This window comes from Salmo salar, chromosome ssa02 (assembly GCF_905237065.1).
Source record: "Salmo salar chromosome ssa02, Ssal_v3.1, whole genome shotgun sequence".
In the NCBI taxonomy this organism is placed as follows: domain Eukaryota; kingdom Metazoa; phylum Chordata; class Actinopteri; order Salmoniformes; family Salmonidae; genus Salmo; species Salmo salar.
In genome coordinates this window covers 81,095,249-81,114,565 of record NC_059443.1, presented here as the reverse complement: position 1 = coordinate 81,114,565, position 19,317 = coordinate 81,095,249, and the positions used below count along the sequence as shown (strand labels likewise).

The 19,317-nt window shown below is 41.5% G+C and overlaps 1 pseudogene; it reads left to right on the top strand.

The window, feature by feature from the left end:
• The window catches only part of LOC106603759 (zinc finger protein 850-like), a 75,161-nt pseudogene that overhangs the window by 32,735 nt on the left and 23,109 nt on the right, over nt 1-19,317 (top strand).

Sequence of the window (19,317 nt, the reverse complement as noted above, 5' to 3'; positions counted from 1 at the left end):
GTCATGCCTTGCTTTGGTCATGTGTTATCTTATGGATCAATAATTTTAGTTAGAATATAGCAATGATGGTCTCTCCTCAATCACTTACAGTGCCTTTGGAAAGTATTCAGATTGGGGACATTGCCTTGTGTAGGGTGCCATCTTTCGGATGGGACGTTAAACGGGTGTCTTGACTCTCTGTGGTCACTAAAAATCCCATTGCATTTATAATAAGAGTAGGGGTGTTAACCCTGGTGTCTTGGATTATTTCCCAATCTGGTCTCATACCATCATGGTCATCTAATCATCCCCAGTTTATAATTAGCTCAATCATCCCCTCTCCCCTGTGACTATTCCCCAGGTTGTTGCTGGAAATGACAATGTGTTCTCAGTTGACTTGCCTTGTTAAATAAATAATAACCATGTTTCCGTCCAAAGTTTATTAATTAGGGTGTATACAAATATGATGATGTCATAGTGAATTCATGACATGTGAATGAACAAGCCTTTTCATACTTCATAACATGGCTATATACATTATTATATACACTATATACATTATTATATACACTATATACAGTGCCTTCAGAAAGTATTGAAACCCCTTGACTTTTTCCACATTTTGTTACGTTTTGTTACGTTACAGCCTTCAATCGACACACAATACCCCATAATGACAAAACAAAAACGGGTCTTTAGAAATTGTTGCTAATTTATTAAAAATAAAAAAACTGAAAAATAACATTTACATAAGTATTCAGACCCTTTACTCAGTGCTTTGTTGAAGCACCTTTGGCAGCGATTACAGATTTGACTCTTCTTGGGTATGACGCTACAAGCTTGGCAAACCTGTATTTGTAGAGTTTCTCACATTCTTCTCTGCAGATCCTCTCAAGCTCTGTCAGTGTCACGTCTTGACCAGTAAAGGGGTCATTTTTGTTATATTAGTTGGTCAGGATGTGGCAGGGGTGTGTTTGTTTTGGGATTTGGGGGATTTTCTATGTTTGTAATTCTAGTATTTCTATTTCTATGTTCAGGGTTTTTGGTTTGGCCTTCAATTGGAGGCAGCTGTTCTTAGTTGCTTCTAATTGGAGGCCATATTTAAGTAGGGGTTTTTGTCATTGTGTTTTGTGGGTAGTTGTTTCTATGTATAGCTGTGTAGCCTTACAGGACTGTTTTCGTTGTTGTTTGTTATTTTTGTTAAGTGTTCACGTTTATTAAATTAAAAAGAAGAAGATGAGCACTGCACCCGCTGCGTTTTGGTCCCATCATTATGACGACCATGACAGTCAGGTTGTATGGGGAGCGTTGCTGCACAGCTATTTTCAGGTCCGGGCTCTGGCTCGGCCACTCAAGGACATTCAGAGACCAGAGACTTGTCCCGAAGCCACTACTGCATTGTCTTGGCGGTGTGCTTAGGGTTGTTGTCCTGTTGGAAGGTGAACCTTCGCCCTCAGTTTGAGGTCCTGAGCGCTCTGGATCAGGTTTTCATCAAGGATCTCTCTGTACTTTGCTCGGTTCATCTTTCCCATGATCCTGACTAATCTCCCAGTCTCTGCTGCTGAAAAACATTCCCACAGCATGACACTGCCACCATCATGCTGCACCCTAGGGATGATGCCAGGTTTCCTCCAGACGTGACGCTTGGCATTCGGGCCAAAGAGTTCAATCTTGACTTCATCAGACCAGAGATTCTTGTTTCTCATGGTCTGAGAGTCCTTTAGGTGCCTTTTGGTAAACTCCAAGTGGGCTGTCATGTGCATTTTATTGAGGAGTGGCTTCCGTCAGGCCACTCTACCATAAAGGCTTGATTGGTGGAGTGGTGGAGAGATGGTTGTCCTTCTGGAAGGTTCTCCCATCTCCACAGAGGAACTCTAGAGCTCTGTCAGAGTGACCATCGGGTTCTTGGTCACCTCCCTGACCAAGGTCCATCTCCCCCGACTGCTCAGTTTGGCCAGGCAGCCAGCTCTAGGAAGAGTCTTGGTGGTTCCAACCTTCTTCCATTTTAGAATGATGGAGGCCACTGTGTTCTGCAGAAATGTGGTGGTACCCTTCCCCAGATCTGTGCCTCGACCCAATCCTGTTTCGGAGCTCTACAGACAATTCCTTATACCTCATGGCTTGGTTTTTACTCTGAATAGATACTGTTATGTAAAGAAGGTATATTTTTTTATCTTTAATAAATGTTTCTAAAAACCTGTTTTTGCTTTGTCATTTAAATGTTTTATATTTAACTAGGCAAGTCAGTTAAGAACAAATTCTTATTTACAGTGATGGCCTACCGCTGAACTGTCACGTCCTGACCAGCAGAGGGAGTAGTTGTTTAGTATTTTGGTCAGGACGTGGCAGAGGGATGTTTGTTTTGTATGGTGGGGGTTTTGTGTGTGTGTGTGTTGTAGAGGGCTGTTTGATTTATGTGTTCCTGGGTTTTGGGTGTATGTTCTAGGTTAGTATGTTCTAGGTTGTATTTCTGCATTCTGTCTAGTTTAGGTTTTCTATGTTTAGGTTTGGGTGCTGGACTCTCAATTGGAGGCAGGTGTTTCTCGTTGCCTCTGATTGAGTCCTATATATGGGTAATTGTTTGGTGTAGTGTTGTGGGAGATTGTTTCTTGTTTTGCTGAGTGTGCATGACAAGACTGTTTTGTTGTTCCTGAGTTCTTCATTTAGTTATTTTGGTGTTCTCTTGATTTAAAATAAATTAACAAGATGAGCATCAACGTTCCTGCTGCGTTTTGGTCCTCTATCCCCGACGACAACCGTTACATGAACAGTGGGTTAACTGCCTTGTTCAAGGGCAGAACAACAGATTTTTACCTTGTCAGCTCGGGGATTCCATCGATCAACCTTTTTGTTACTAGCCCAATGCTTTAACCAATAGGCTACCTGCCGCCCCAAGTTATGCGCTATTGTGTGTAGATTGCTGAATATATACACTGCTCAAAAAAATAAAGGGAACACTTAAACAACACAATGTAACTCCAAGTCAATCACACTTCTGTGAAATCAAACTGTCCACTTAGGAAGCAACACTGATTGACAATACATTTCACATGCTGTTGTGCAAATGGAATAGACAACAGGTGGAAATGATAGGCAATTAGCAAGACACCCCCAATGAAGGAGTGGTTCTTCAGGTGGGGACCACAGACCACTTCTCAGTTCCTATGCTTCCTGGCTGATGTTTTGGTCACTTTTAAATGCTGGCGGTGCTTTCACTCTAGTGGTAGCATGAGACGGAGTCTACAACCCACACAAGTGGCTCAGGTAGTGCAGCTCATCCAGGATGGCACATCAATGCGAGCTATGGCAAGAAGGTTTGCTGTGTCTGTCAGCGTAGTATCCAGAGCATGGAGGCGCTACCAGGAGACAGGCCAGTACATCAGGAGACGTGGAGGAGGCCGTAGGAGGGCAACATCCCAGCAGCAGGACAGCTACCTCCGCCTTTGTGCAAGGAGGAGCAGGACAAGCACTGCCAGAGCCCTGCAAAATGACCTCCAGCAGGCCACAAATGTGCATGTGTCTGCTCGAACGGTCAGAAACAGACTCCATGAGGGTGGTATGAGGGCCCGACGTCCACAGGTGGGGGTTGTGCTTACAGCCCAACACCGTGCAGGACGTTTGGCATTTGCCAGAGAACACCAAGATTGGCAAATTCTCCACTGGCGCCCTGTGCTCTTCACAGATGAAAGCAGGTTCACACTGAGCACGTGACAGACGTGACAGAGTCTGGAGACGCCGTGGAGAACGTTCTGCTGCCTGCAACATCCTCCAGCATGACCAGTTTGGCGGTGGGTCAGTCATGGTGTGGGGTGGCATTTCTTTGGGGTGCCGCACAGCCCTCCATGTGCTCGCCAGAGGTAGCCTGACTGCCATTAGGTACCGAGATGAGATCCTCAGACCCCTTGTGAGACCATATGCTGGTGCGGTTGGCCCTGGGTTCCTCCTAATGCAAGACAATGCTAGACCTCATGTGGCTGGAGTGTGTCAGCAGTTCCTGCAAGAGGAAGGCATTGATGCTATGGACTGGCCCGCCCGTTCCCCAGACCTGAATCCAATTGAGCACATCTGGGACATCATGTCTCGCTCCATCCACCAACGCCACGTTGCACCACAGACTGTCCAGGAGTTGGCGGATGCTTTAGTCCAGGTCTGGGAGGAGATCCCTCAGGAGACCATCCGCCACCTCATCAGGAGCATGCCCAGGCGTTGTATGGAGGTCATACAGGCACGTGGGGGCCACACACACTACTGAGCCTCATTTTGACTTGTTTTAAGGACATTACATCAAAGTTGGATCAGCCTGTAGTGTGGTTTTCCACTTTAATTTTGAGTGTGACTCCAAATCCAGACCTCCATGGGTTGATAAATTGTATTTCCATTGATTATTTTTGTGTGATTTTGTTGTCAGCACATTCAACTATGTAAAGAAAAAAGTATTTAATAAGATTGTTTCTTTCATTCAGATCTAGGATGTGTTGTTTAAGTGTTCCCTTTATTTTTTTGAGCAGTATATATATATATATATATTTCATTTTAGAATAAGGCTATAACATAACAAAATGTGGAAAAAGTCATGGTGTCTGAATATTTTCTGAAGGCACTGTACAAACATCACATTGAATATTCAGCTCACTTTCAAAAAGCTCCATGAGGAAGAAAGGATTCCCAGATCTTTTAGATGTTCTGTCTTCAGGATGTTCTGGGTTGATGGCTGTTGGAGAGGGGAGGGGCAGTTGAGTGAGCTGGGGCCTTTTATTGCCCTTCCTCTGGGAGCCTGTCAGCTTGTGACATGATGAGAGAGAGTGAGAGATGGCCTACCTGTAAGATATTTTGTGTTATAAACGTTCTTCTATTTGAAGAGGTTTTTGACCATTTGGGGACTTAATATCAAACACTCATGAAAACATAAAAAAAATATTGTCCACACGAAAGACTGAATTTGGTCATAAAAAGGCTTAAGCCTTGTTTTGGATAAATGTCTATAAAGATAGACTGGTATTAGATATCTGCTCCATTTTTGGGGCCATGTTCACAAGATGTTCACAAGATGTTCACAAGATGTTGGGGAATCACTGGAGGGGAATATTGACCAACTGAGCATCTCGGTGTACAGTTCAAAAAACACAATAGGAGTTTTGTTACATTTCAGTCTTCTGTGATGTATTTCAAGTGTCATATTGGGATACAAACTGAAAAATGAATACATTTAAACTATATCTGACATGGTACTGGTGTCTTCTTTTTTAAAGCCCATAACCATGTGTGTGATGGGGTGTGCTATCATAAAAAGACCCCGCAACAGAAAGCTGCTCAATATGTTGAGTAAAGTATTTTGCTTACCATTACTATATCAAACACTACTCCATTTGTTGCCACTATCATGTATCCTACCATTACTATATCAAACCCTACTCTTTGTGTTGCCACTATCATGTATCCTACCATGATTATATCAAACCCTACTCTTTGTGTTGCCACTATCATGTATCCTACCATGATTATATCAAACCCTACTCTTTGTGTTGCCACTATCATGTATCCTACCATGACTATATCCAACCAGACTCCATGTGTTTCCACTATCATGTATCCTACCATGACTATATCCAACCAGACTCCATGTGTTTCCACTATCATGTATCCTACCATGACTATATCCAACCAGACTCCATGTGTTTCCACTATCATGTATCCTACCATGACTATATCCAACCAGACTCCATGTGTTTCCACTATCATGTATCCTACTATGACTATATCCATCCCTACTCCATGTGTTTCCACTATCATGTATCCTAGTATGACTATATCCAACCAGACTCCATGTGTTGCCACTATCATGTATCCTACTTGGCTGAAGCTTTGATCCAGTGGAAGAAGTATTGAGGAGAAGGGAGGTTAAAGGTCACTTCAGGATACAGCTGTTGCTCTACACCATCCCTAGATAATCCAGTAACATGAGAAAATTAATAGAATATTTAGGGCCCTGTTTTAAAAGATTTTTTTTTTAACCTAATTCCGTTTAAAAAAATATATATATTCTCCATTTAGTTTTTCCAGGTTTCTGATTTGTCCAAGTTTTTCTGTTTTTCTCTCTAAATCACACTGTTAATAGAAAAACAAAAACATTAGATGTTCTAAGTCCACAACAATACTTAAACCACATCAGGAGACCACTTTTGAAGTCTGAGAAAAATCGAAAGTAATTGAAGATATTTTCATTTTTTGGAGTGTAGATAACGACAACTTGCAGGCAGTGGGTTCAGAATAACTATGGTAAAAAATCAATACAAATTATACCACCACCCAAAAGGGCACTTTAGAGACAGGGAGGGTAAAGGGGCATGTGCTCTACACAGGTAGAGCCCTATCTGTCCATGTTGCCTTATGCAAACTGCTTCATGTGGCAACACCAACACTCACCTAAATAGCCCATATGCCACTGGGTGAGATAATATTCATTGTATTTGGGCAGCATTATGTGAGGTGTTATTATGTGTTGTTAGCTATGAGCCTTGGTCAATTTAGCTCGGAATATGCCACCCTCTTCAATCTGTCACCTAATCCTGCCTAATGGGCAGGTCAACCCTGGAGGAAAGTATTGGCTGTAAGAGAAAACATAACATCTGGTTGTTTTAAAATTACTTCTTTTGACAGTTTTCCAATCTGTGTTACCCACTCCAGTCAGCAGATGGCGATGTGAGTATTTCAGGTGATGCTTCTTGCGTGACGTATAATCTAGTGGACGGAACTGGAGGCTTCTTCAACAGCGACAAAAGGCTTCTGATTCAACCAACGCGGTGGTTTGCTAGCGAACACAAAACCGAAACATTGAAGATCTATAGACCAATCTTGTGTATATTAATCTTAGTGTTTAGAACATAATTCTGTTTACCTATCTAGTCGTTCTTTTAAACGTAATTTGCTTGTTAAATTAGCAAATGTGTTAAATTGATACTGCACTAAGCTAATCGCCCGCAGCATGAGCTCACTAAACTAGACGGAGAAAGAAGTTCTGGTGAAAGGAGAGGAAGAAACTTTCAGAATGAAAAAGGAGAAAGAGGAGGCTATCACATTGAAAGAAGAAGAGGATGATATTACAGTGAAAGAGGAAGATGGGAAAGAGGTTGTCAGAGTGGAAGAGGAGGAGGTAGAAGCTTTCAGAATCAAAAAGGAGGAAGATGCCATAACATTGAAAGAAGAGGAAGAACCTTTTGGAGTGGAAGAGGAGGCTATCTCAAAAGAGGAGGAAGACGTTTTAGGAGTGAAAAAGGAGGAGGAGGAGGCTGAATATCAGATTTACACCAGTGAGTACTGGGTTAAAAACAGGGACACAAACTTTGCAGTTGTTTTAAAGGGACATTCTACTGAAGTTCTACACTTGAATATGTACAGTACTGTTGGAATTGTTTAAGGTGTAATCTGCCATTGGTTCATATATTTTTGTGACTTTTAAATGAGATGTATTTAATTATCTTTGTTGTCTATATAAAATTACACTTCATCTAATACAACAGGCTTTTAAAATGCAATATTGGTTCATAATTTCTATTTAAAATATCAAAGGGCACCGATTTCATGGAACGACCCTTTTACATTTGCATCATAAACAATATTTTGATAAAACATAATGAAAGTGGCCAATTTAGGCCCTTTTTAGACATATTAATAGCTCTTGTAAGACCCTATGCTTGCAATAGAAGATCATAAGTTTGATGTTTGATGTTCTCATTCACACAGGAGAGATACATGACTATGGTGGATCCTCTGGGGAGCCTCAACATCATCCTGATGCTGACGAGGCAGAGAAGAGTCTCTCCAGATCAGAACACCAGATGGTACAGCTTGGTCTGGTCTAGCATACAGCTTGCTCTATCGGGGTCTGGGTTGGGTTTCTGTAAAGCATTTTATGACAACAGTGACATCAGCATCCATAATGATATGTGTCTGTGTCCCCTCTCTATGGTTACCAGGACAACGCTAGCCCTTTCGCCCTCCTGGAGTCCCCGTGTCATGCCTCTCCCGGTAGCGCCTTACTGCTGGGTATGAAGAGGTTGTCTGTGCTGCTGGTGGACTGCAGGAAAACAACGGGGCTGAGTGGAACTGTGAGAGGAGGAGAAGAGAAGAAAGGATCAGATTTGACTCATCAAAGTAAGTGCTGTAGTTTAGTTTGAACAAATACCATAGATCTGCCCACTGGTATCTGTTACCAGGACAACCAGCAGAGTTCTGTTAGTTGACATGAAGATAGACTGGTGGATATGGATGTTATGAATATCATAACACTGAAAAAGGATTCTGCCAATGAAAAGAGAGAAACCAATAGACCATATAAAACCTTGATGAAAGTTAGCTTTAGAGAAAGTTTCAATATGATCCAATGTAAGGTAATGTAAGGGAAGTTAGAAACCAATACACACAGGCAGTTAGAAACGCCAAGGCTAGCTTTTTCAAACAGAAATTTGCTTCCTGCAACTCAAACTCTAAAAAGTTCTGGGACATTGTAAAGTCCATGGAGAATAAGAACACCTCCCAACTGCCCACTGCACTGAGGATAGGAAACTCTGTCACCACCGATAAGCCCACTATAATTGAGAATTTCAATAAGCATTTTTCTACGGCTGGCCATGCTTTCCACCTGGCTACCCCTACTGCATTCAACAGCACTGCACCCCCCACAGCTACTCGCCCAAGCCTCCCCCATTTCTCCTTCTCCCAAATCCATTCAGCTGATGTTCTGAAAGAGCTGCAAAATCTAGACCCCTACAAATCAGCTGGGCTTGACAATCTGGACACTTTCTTTCTAAAATTATCTGCCGAAATTATTGCAACCCCTATTACTAGCCTGTTCAACCTCTCTTTCGTGTCGTCTGAGATTCCCATAGATTGGAAAACAGCTGCTGTCATCCCCCTCTTCAAAGGAGGTGACACTCTTGACCCAAATTGCTACAGACCTATATCCATCCTACCCTGCCTTTCTAAGGTCTTCGAAAGCCAAGTCAACAAACAGATTACCGACCATTTCGAATCCCACCGCACCCTCTCCACTATGCAATCTGGTTTCAGAGCTGGTCATGGGTGCACCTCAGCCACGCTCAAGGTCCTAAACGACATCGTAACCGCCATCGATAAGAAACAATACTGTGCTGCCGTATTCATTGACCTGGCCAAAGCTTTTGACTCTGTTAATCACCACATCCTCATCGGCAGACTCAGTAGCCTTGGTTTCTCAAACGATTGCGTCGCCTGGTTCACCAACTACTTCTCTGATAGAGTTCAGTGTGTCAAATCGGAGGGCCTGCTGTCCGGACCTCTGGCAGTCTCTATGGGGGTACCACAGGGTTCAATTCTTGGGCCAACTCTTTTCTCTGTATACATCAATGATGTCGCTCTTGCTGCTGGTGAATCTCTGATCCACCTCTACGCAGACGACACCATTCTGTATACTTCTGGCCCTTCTTTGGACACTGTGTTAACAACCCTCCAGACGAGCTTCAATGCCATACAACTCTCCTTCCGTGGTCTCCAACTGCTCCTAAATACAAGTAAAACTAAATGCATGCTCTTCAACCGATCGCTGCCTGTACCTGCCCGCCTGTCCAGCATCACTTCTCTGGACGGTTCTGACTTAGAATTTGTGGACAACTACAAATACCTAGGTGTCTGGTTAGACTGTAAACTCTCCTTTCAGACTCACATCAAACATCTCCAATCCAAAGTTAAATCTAGAATTGGCTTCCTATTTCGCAACAAAGCATCCTTCACTCATGCTGCCAAACATACCCTCATAAAACTGACCATCCTACCAATCCTCGACTTCGGCGATGTAATTTACAAAATAGCCTCCAATACCCTACTCAACAAGCTGGATGCAGTCTATCACAGTGCCATCCGTTTTGTCACCAAAGCCCCATATACTACCCTCCACTGCGACCTGTACGCTCTCGTTGGCTGGCCTTCGCTTCATAATCGTCGCCAAACACATTGGCTCCAGGTCATCTACAAGACCCTGCTAGGTAAAGTCCCCCCATTATCTCCGCTCACTGGTCACCATAGCAGCACCCACCTGTAGCACGCGCTCCAGCAGGTATATCTCTCTGGTCACCCCTAAAGCCAACTCCTCCTTTGGTCGTCTCTCCTTCCAGTTCTCTGCTGCCAATGACTGGAACGAACTACAAAAATCTCTGAAACTGGAAACACTTATCTCCCTCACTAGCTTTAAGCACCAGCTGTCAGAGCAGCTCACAGATCACTGCACCTGTACCTAGCCCATCTATAATTTAGCCCAAACTACTACCTCTTCCCCTACTGATTTATTTATTTTATTTATTTTGCTCCTTTGCACCATATTATTTATATTTTAACTTTGAACTTTCTTCAAATAACAAATCTACCATTCCAGTGTTTTACTTGCTATACTGTATATACTCTGCCACCATGGCCTTTTTTGCCTTTACCTCCCTTATCTCACATCATTTGCTCACATTGTATATAGTCTTATTTTTCTACTGTATCATTGATTGTATGTTGTTTTACTGCATGTGTAACTCTGTGTTTTTGTATGTTGTCGAACTGCTTTGTTCTATCTTGGCCAGGTCGCAATTGTAAATGAGGACTTGTTCTCAACTTGCCTATCTGGTTAAATAAAGGTGAAATAAAAAAATAAAAAGGTGCATATTTTACAAAAGCTTTTCCTTAAAACATTATGGATGTTACATTGCCTGTCCCAGTCAACCCTCCTATCTTTACAAGACTCTAGAACAGGCAAACAAAACTCAAGACACTGTTAATTAATTAACTAATACTGGAGGAAAGCTGTGATCCGGCTGCCCACTCAAGAGAAAGCTTCAAACTGTAACTTGTGCCTTCAACATGGTTCAGGTTATCAATCAACCTACCAGGGTAGTTACAAACAGTACAGGAATGAAATCATCAACATGTTTTGATCATATCTTTACCAATGCTGCAGAAATGGGTTTTAGAGCAGTATCCTAATCCATCAGATGTAGTGATCACAATATAATAACCATATCTAGGAAAACCACAGTTCCAAAGGCTGGGCCTAATATTGTGTATAAGAGGTCATAAAATAAGTTTTGTAGTGATTCCTATGTTATTGATGTAAATAATATCTGTTTGTCTGTGGTGTGTAATGATGAGCAACCAGACGCTGCCTTTGACACATTTATGACATTCCTTATCCCAGTTACTAATAAGCATGCACCCATTAGGAAAATTACTGTAAAAACTGTTAAATCCACGTGGATTGATGAGGAATAGAAAATTGTGTGGTGTAAATGCAGAGGTTCCCAAACGTTTTATAGTCCCGTACCCCTTCAAACATTCAACCTCCAGCTGTACCCCCTCTAGCACCAGGTTCAGTGCACTCTCAAGTGTAGTTTTTTGCCATCATTGTAAGCCTGCTACACACACACTATACGATACATTTATTAAACATAAGAATGAGTGTGAGTTTGTCAAAACCCAGCTCGTCCTATAAGAGTTCTTATAGGACCAGCGCACAAATAATAATATTATAATAATCAATTATTTTGCTTTTTATTTAACCATCTTACATATTAAACCTGATTTGTTCCTCGAAATGTGTAAATAACTCACCACAGGTTATTGAGAAGGGTGTGCTTGAAAGGATGCACATAACTGCAATGTTGGGTTGTATTGGAGAGAGTTTCAGTCTTAAATTGTATTTAAAATGTGTCAATACTTTGTGCCCTTGATAATAGCGCGCTTCTGTATGTTGTAAAATCGTTACATGGTCGCTGCCCATATCATTGCATAGTGCAGAAAATACACGAGAGATCAGTTAACCATTTTCACTGTAGTGTCCAAAATGTCTTTCAAGCAGTAAGGTATTCCCTTGGCAGCAAGAGCCTCTCGGTGGATGCTGCAGTGTACCCAAGTGGCGTCGGGAGCAACTGCTTGCACGCGCGTTACCACTCCACTATGTTTCCCTGTCATGGCTTTTGCGCCGTCAGTACAGATACCAACATGAGCAGCAGCTACGTTTGGCTACATACGGACCGTTAGTGGAATTCCCGCGAGAGAGTAACGGTTAATGTGATTGGATGTTAATTATTTAACTAGGCTACCTGTATTTGACATTGTGTTGTTATTTCGCTGAACACTAGATGGTTTAATTTTATTTTTGGCAGTGAAACGAGGCTACTCGGGCGAGGAAAGAAAACTCGCCCAAATGTATATCCCTGGACTGTTTGTGGACTGTATATCCCCCATTTTTATTTGGCGTACCCCAGTTTGGCAATGCCTGGTGTAGAGGGAGGCAAAAAAAGACATGGCAAATAGGTCTGGCTGTACAACTGATCAGCAAACGTATTGCAAATTGAGAAATCATGTGACTAAACTGAATAAAAAGAAGAATGAACTACACTATAAAACTAAGATAAATGACCAAGAATGATTGTAAAGAGCTTTGGAGCATCTTCAATGAAATTTTGGGCAAAAAGGCAAACTCTGCTCCATCATTCATTGAATCAGATGGCTCATTCATCACAAAACCCACTGATATTACCAACTACTTGAATTATTTTTTCATTGGCAAGATTAGCAAATTTAGGCATGACATGCCAGCAACAAACGCTAACACTACACATCCAAGTATATTGGACCAAATGATGAAAGACAAGCATTGTAATTTTGAATCTGTAAAGTAGGTGTGGAAGAGGTGAACCAATTGTTGTCTATCAACAATGACAAGTCACTGGGGTCTGACAGCGTGGATGGAAAATGAGTGAGGATAATAGTGGATGATATTGCCACTCCTATTTGCCTTATCTTCAATTTAAGCCTACTAGAAAGTGTGTTCCCTCAGGCCTGGAGGGAGGCAAAAGTCATTCCGCTACCTAAGAATAGTAAAGCACCCTTTACTGGCTGAAATTGCTGACCAATCAGCCTGTTACCAACCATTACACTTTTTGAAAAAATTGTTTGACCAGATACAATGCAACCATAGTCTGCTGCTGGAAAATCTTGTGTTATGGCTTTACACCCCCTGCTATATTGTGGATAAAGAGCTACCTGTCTAACAGAACACAGAGGGTGTTCTTTAATGGAAGCCTGTCCAACAAAATCAAGGTAGAAAAAGGAGTTCCCCGGGGCAGCTGTCTAGGCACCTTACTTTTTTCAATCTTTACTAATGACATGCCACTGGCTTTGATAACTCCACACTGTACACGTCAGCTACCCCTGCAACTGAAATGACAGCAACACTTGACAAAGAGCTGCAGTTAGTTTCAGAATGGGTGGCAAGGAATAAGTTAGTCCTAAATATTTCAGGTAACCTTAAGTTCCATGTGTAACTGTGTGTTGTATGTGTCGAACTGCTTTGCTTTATCTTGGCCAGGTCGCAGCTGCAAATGAGAATTTGTTCTCAACTAGCCTACCTGGTTAAATAAAGGTGAAATAAAATTTATAAATACATAAAACATGGCCTACTATGCTAATTCTGTAGCGGTATTGTTAGAGGGGGGTAAAGATAGAGATTTTGTTGGGGTGCCAGGCAGGTATTAACCTGCTAAAAATAAAAGATTAGATTAGAGTAGCGCTACCAGGCACACATCAGCAGAAGATACTGAATAGAGTGTAGCCTGTTGGCCAGATAGCCAGTGGAGACTAGAGTGTAGCCTGTTGGCCAGATAGCCAGTGGAGACTCGAGTGGAGCCTGTTGGCCAGATAGCCAGTGGAGACTAGAGTGGAACCTGTTGGCCAGATAGCCAGTGGAGACTAGAGTGGAGCCTGTTGGCCAGATAGCCAGTAGAGACTAGAGTGGAGCCTGTTGGCCAGCTAGCCAGTGGGGAGAGAACATAAGACCCATCATATAAAACACCCGTCACAGCCTAGGGATAACCCAACCAATAATACCTCATTCAATAATAATGGCAGAGCGATTTAACGGCAACTTTATTGAAACAATTTGCAAGAAAGAACCCAGTCATCAACATGAGAGGATTTGCAATCATCTGTATTACCTCCCAGTGGTGGAGTGCAGAGGGGTAATAATCTGTATTACCTCCCAGTGGTGGAGTGCAGGGGGGGTAATAATCTGTATTACCTCCCAGTGGTGGAGTGCAGGGTATGGGTGGGTGTGTGGGTGGGTGTGTTCATAGACAACAAAGGCCTTAAAATGTCCCAAAATCTTCTCTGCCAAATGTAAACAGTCCCACACAAAATCAATATAATTCAAAACGACAATAAACATGAGCTCTCACGCAAACTCCCTTTAACTAAAATGTCCCACCAACTACAACTGGCAGAGGAATAATAGTCCAACAAACATTGAAAGGATAAAAAGAAAGTCTGCAGCAGTGAAAAGCATTAGAGGGAAAATGAGAGAGGAGGGTCTGAGCTGTTGACTTCAGTCTGTCCGTCTGAAACACCTGATGGTGTGTTTTTCAAAGCTTCACAACAATGTTGCACTTCCGGCTCTCGGTGGAGAGCTATCTTTATTTCCTCCTTCCTGACTAGGAAAGGGAAAGGGGGATACCTAGTCAGTTGTACAACGGAATGCCTTCAACTGAAATGTGTCTTCCGCATTTTACCCAACCCCTCTGAATCAGAGAGGTGCGGGGGGCTGCCTTATTCGACATCCACATCTTCGGCGCCCGGGGAACAGTGGGTTAACTGCCTTGTTCAGGGGACCAACACTTTACATATTTATATTTTTTGGAATATCTACCCAAACAAAATATGTAAAATTTTTTACTTTACCCAAATTGTCGTGACATTAATGATAGTCAAAATGTTAAATATGTGTCAACATCTAAATAACATTTAAAAAGCCATTGTGTCAACCCTATCGACAACGGGAGATGTTACTGATGTGTTTTGTGTCCGTCTCCAATGTGTAAAAAAAAAAAAAACTATGTTTTTGACTTCCACACAAAATTACTTCTTTACTTATTTTAGGTTTAAGGAAGTGTGTAGGTCGGATTCTGTATCATACAGCTATGAAGGTTATATATTTACAACCACCTGCTGATAGGAATCCAGTGACGTCTGTGTCTCATGTCATAGAACTGTTTAGTGTTTTGTGTTCTGACTTATTTAACAGAATTAATCAAATAAGTAATGTAAACATATCAGTAATTACCAGGAAGCTGTTCAACATAATTTGTTTTAAATTATGTAATGTTTGAAAATTGGCCTCTTATTGAGGGATCTGATTTGGATTAAACCTCATAGCAAGGCAGTGTTATGATGTTTAGATTTAATGCTGGTCTCTCTTAAAATAAACACTGTCTTTGGCAGGAGGAATACCAAACTTGGAGGAACCAAAGACATCCAAACCAGCAAGACGACACCTCTGCTCCCAGATTGGAAAGAGTTTTAACAAGTTAGGAAGCCTGAAAAGACATGAGAGGACACAAACAGGGGAGAAGCCTTTCCATTGCTCCCACTGTGGAAAGAGTTTTAGCCACTTCGGAAATCTGAAAGCTCATCAGCGAACACATACAGGGGAGAGGCCTTTCCATTGCTCCCAGTGTGGAAAGAGTTTTAGCCATTCAGGAAGCCTGAAAGTTCATGAGCGAATACATACAAGGGAGAAGTCATACCATTGTGCCCAGTGTGGTAAGAGTTTTAGCCAGTCAGGAAGCCTGAAAGTTCATGAGCGAATACATACAGGGGAGAAGTTATACCATTGCGCCCAGTGTGGAAAGAGTTTTAGCCATTCAGGAAGCCTGAAGGAACACATAAGACTGCACACAGGGGAGAAGCCTTACTACTGCTCCCATTGTGGAAAGAGTTTTACCCATTTAAGTAGCATGAAAGGACATGAGAGGATACACACAGGAGCGAAGCCACACCCTTGCTCCCAGTGTGGAAAGAGTTTTAATCGGTTAGACGCCCTCAAAGTGCACGAGCGAATACACACAGGGGAGACACCATACCATTGCACCCAATGTGGGAAGAGTTTTGGCCATGCAGGAAACCTGAAAGCCCATGAGCAAATTACACACATTTGAGAAGCCATACCATTGTGCCCAGTGTGGAAAAAGTGTTAGCCTTTTAGAAAGCCTGTGAGTTCATGTGCGAATACACACAGAGGAGAAGCCTTACCACTGCTCCCAGTGTTCAAAGCATTTTACCCATTTAGGAGGCCTGAAAGAACAAACGAGACTTCACGCAGGGGAGAAGCCTTACAAATGTTCAGACTGTGGGAAGACATATTACTTATCACAGTCACTTACAAAACATATGACAATCCACACAGGAGAGAATAATTACTTATCCTAGTGTGTAAACTTGTTATTCACATCACATACACTTAAAATTCATCAGAGCGCGTACACACTGCTCCCATTGTCTTATGTTGTTGACTGAGAATGTGTTTACTTGTTTATACTATAAGAAATGTAATTGTACACAGTCTACTCAAACATATATTTGTATGTTTTTATTAGAAAACATAAATTGGATATGGAGAATATCAGTTTGAATGTAGAGTACATCAGATTCCATGTGTTTAAATGGTCCTTTTTTTTGTGTGTGTGTGTGTGTGTGTGTTTGTCTGAGTGTCATTCCTCCAGCACTACAGATAATCAAGTGATATTTGGATGTGATGCATTTACTCCATTGTTTACATTTAGATTGTTGGCCCACTGATGATTTAATGAAATTAAAATGTTCAGACTAATGGAAAATGTTAATTGTATGTGTCCACATAACTGAGTATGTGACTAACCTTGTGAAACTGTCCTATTATAATCTCCTGTTCTTGGGAGTATCATCCTGTGTTGCAAACCAGCTTGCTCCTGTGTACTTGTATGAATAAAGTCCCTCCCAGGAACAGGAAACTATAAAGATATGTTCTCATCACCCAATGCTTCAGGAATTCAGACTGTCTACACTGCACTGTGTAACTCTGTTATTCTCTCTGAGCTCAGAAATAAAGAATCTTGGTTTGACTTACAGCAGATCCTTATTTTATAATATCCACCACAGCTCTCCCACGGATTGCTGTTTATCATTGTCTCATTGTCTTCCAGTTTCCTGGGGTTATTTACAAGCCTCCCACTGGTTGAATAAACTTTGTTTCAAAGTCATTTCAACAAAACAAATCCATGTGATGATTTTAGATCAATGTAGAAAACTGAATGGATTTGTTAAAAGACGTAAAATCAGGTCTTTTTATTCTTGCAACCTAAATCCAATGACAGGTGACATTTTTTTGTTGATTTCATGTTGAATTCACTTTAGTTGACGACTCAAAGAAATGTAAATAGAAACTAGAAGTTGAACTGACGACTGTGCCCAGTGGGCTGGTTTGAATAAGCGACAGGTGTTGGATCAATATCCACCTTTAGTAGCTACAGTTGAATTCGGAAGTTTACATACACTTCGGTTGGAGTCATTAAAACTCATTTTTCAACCACTCCACTAATTTCTTGTTAATAAACTATAGTTTTGGCAAGTTGGTTAGGACATCTACTTCATGCATGACACAAGATTGTTTCACTTATAATTCACTGTATCACAATTCCCATGGGTAAAAAGTTTATATGCGCTAAGTTGACTGTGCCTTTAAACAGCTTGGAAAATTCCAGAAAATGATGTAAGCTTCTGATAGGCTAATTGACGTCAATTGGAGGTGTACCTGTGGATGTATTTCGAGGCCTACCTTCAAACTCAGTGTCTCTTTGCTTGACATCATGGGAAAATCAAAAGAAATCAGCCAAGACCTCAGAAAAAAAATTGTAGACCTTCACAAGTCTTGTTCATCCTTGGGAGCAATTTCCAAATGCCTGAAGGTACCACGTTCATCTGTACAAACAATAGTACGCAAGTTTAAACACCATGGGACCACACAGCTGTCATACTGCTCAGGAAGGAGATGCATTCTGTCTCCTAGAGATGAACGTACTTTGGTGCGAAAAGTACAAATCAATCCCAGAACAACAGCAAAGGACCTTGTGAAGATGCTGGAGGAAACCGGTACAAAAGTATCTAAATCCACAGGAAAACGAGTCCTATATCGACATAACCTGAAAGGCCACTCAGCAAGGAAGAAGACTGCTCCAAAACCGCCATAAAAAAAAGGCAGACTACGGTTTGCAACTGCACATGGGGACAAAGATCATACTTTTTGGAGAAATGTCCTATGGTCTGATGAAACAAAAATAGAACTGTTTGGTCATAATGACCATCGTTATGTTTTGAGAAAAAAGGAGAGGATTGCAGGCTGAAGATCACCATCCCAACCGTGAAGCACGGGGGTGGCAGCATCATGTTGTGGGGGTGCTTTGCTGTAAGAGGGACTGGTGCACTTCACAAAATAGATAGCATCATGAGAATGGAAAATTATGTGGATATATTGAAGCAACATCTCAAGACATCGGTCAGGAAGTTAAAGCTTGGTCACAAATGGGTCTTCCAAATGGACGATGACCCCAAACATACTTCCAAAGTTGTGGCAAAATGGCTTAAGGACAACAAAGTCACGGTATTGGAGTGGCCATCACAAAGCCCTGACCTCAATCACATAGAACATTTCTGGGCAGAACGGAAAAAGCGTGTGCGAGCAAGGAGGCCTATAAACTTCTGACCCAATGGGAATGTGATGATAGAAATAAAAGCTGAAATAAATAATTCTCTCTACTATTATTCTGACATTTCACATTCTTAAAATAAAGTGGTGATACTAACTGACCTAAGACAGGGAATTTTTGCTAGGATTAAATGTCAGGAATTGTGAAAAACTGAGTTTAAATGAATTTGGCTAAGGTGTATGTAAACTTCCGACTTCAACTGTATATCCACCTTCATGATATGGATAAATCCTGATTTGGAATGTCTGAGTCGTTCTATCTGATGTCATAATACACCCCTCTGATAATCAAGTGATATTTGGAATGTCTGAGTAGTTCTATATGATGTCATAATACACCTCTCTGATAGTGATCCATTTGTTCCATTGTTTCCATTTCAGTTGGTTTCCCACTCTGATGATTTATATCTGACAGAGGGGCTTTAAAGGAATAGTATGGTGACATCTTAGTGTGGCTTGAAATAAATAGTATGGTCACATTTTACAGATTGTGGCTCAGTATGCTTAGTATAATGTGAAAAAAAAACAATCAACTATTTATTGATAATGTATTTTCCTATTCAGCTTCTACATCCGCATAGAGGCAAACAGTATCTTAACGTTTATAAAGTAATAATTATACACTTCTATTTTCACAATTTGAATTGTTATTAATCATAAACTCCTATACCAACAATACACTGCAGCTTTGACGTCAAGAAGAGAATGGGCTGATGGGTGGTGGTGCTACTCTATATCTAAGGCTGTCCAATATG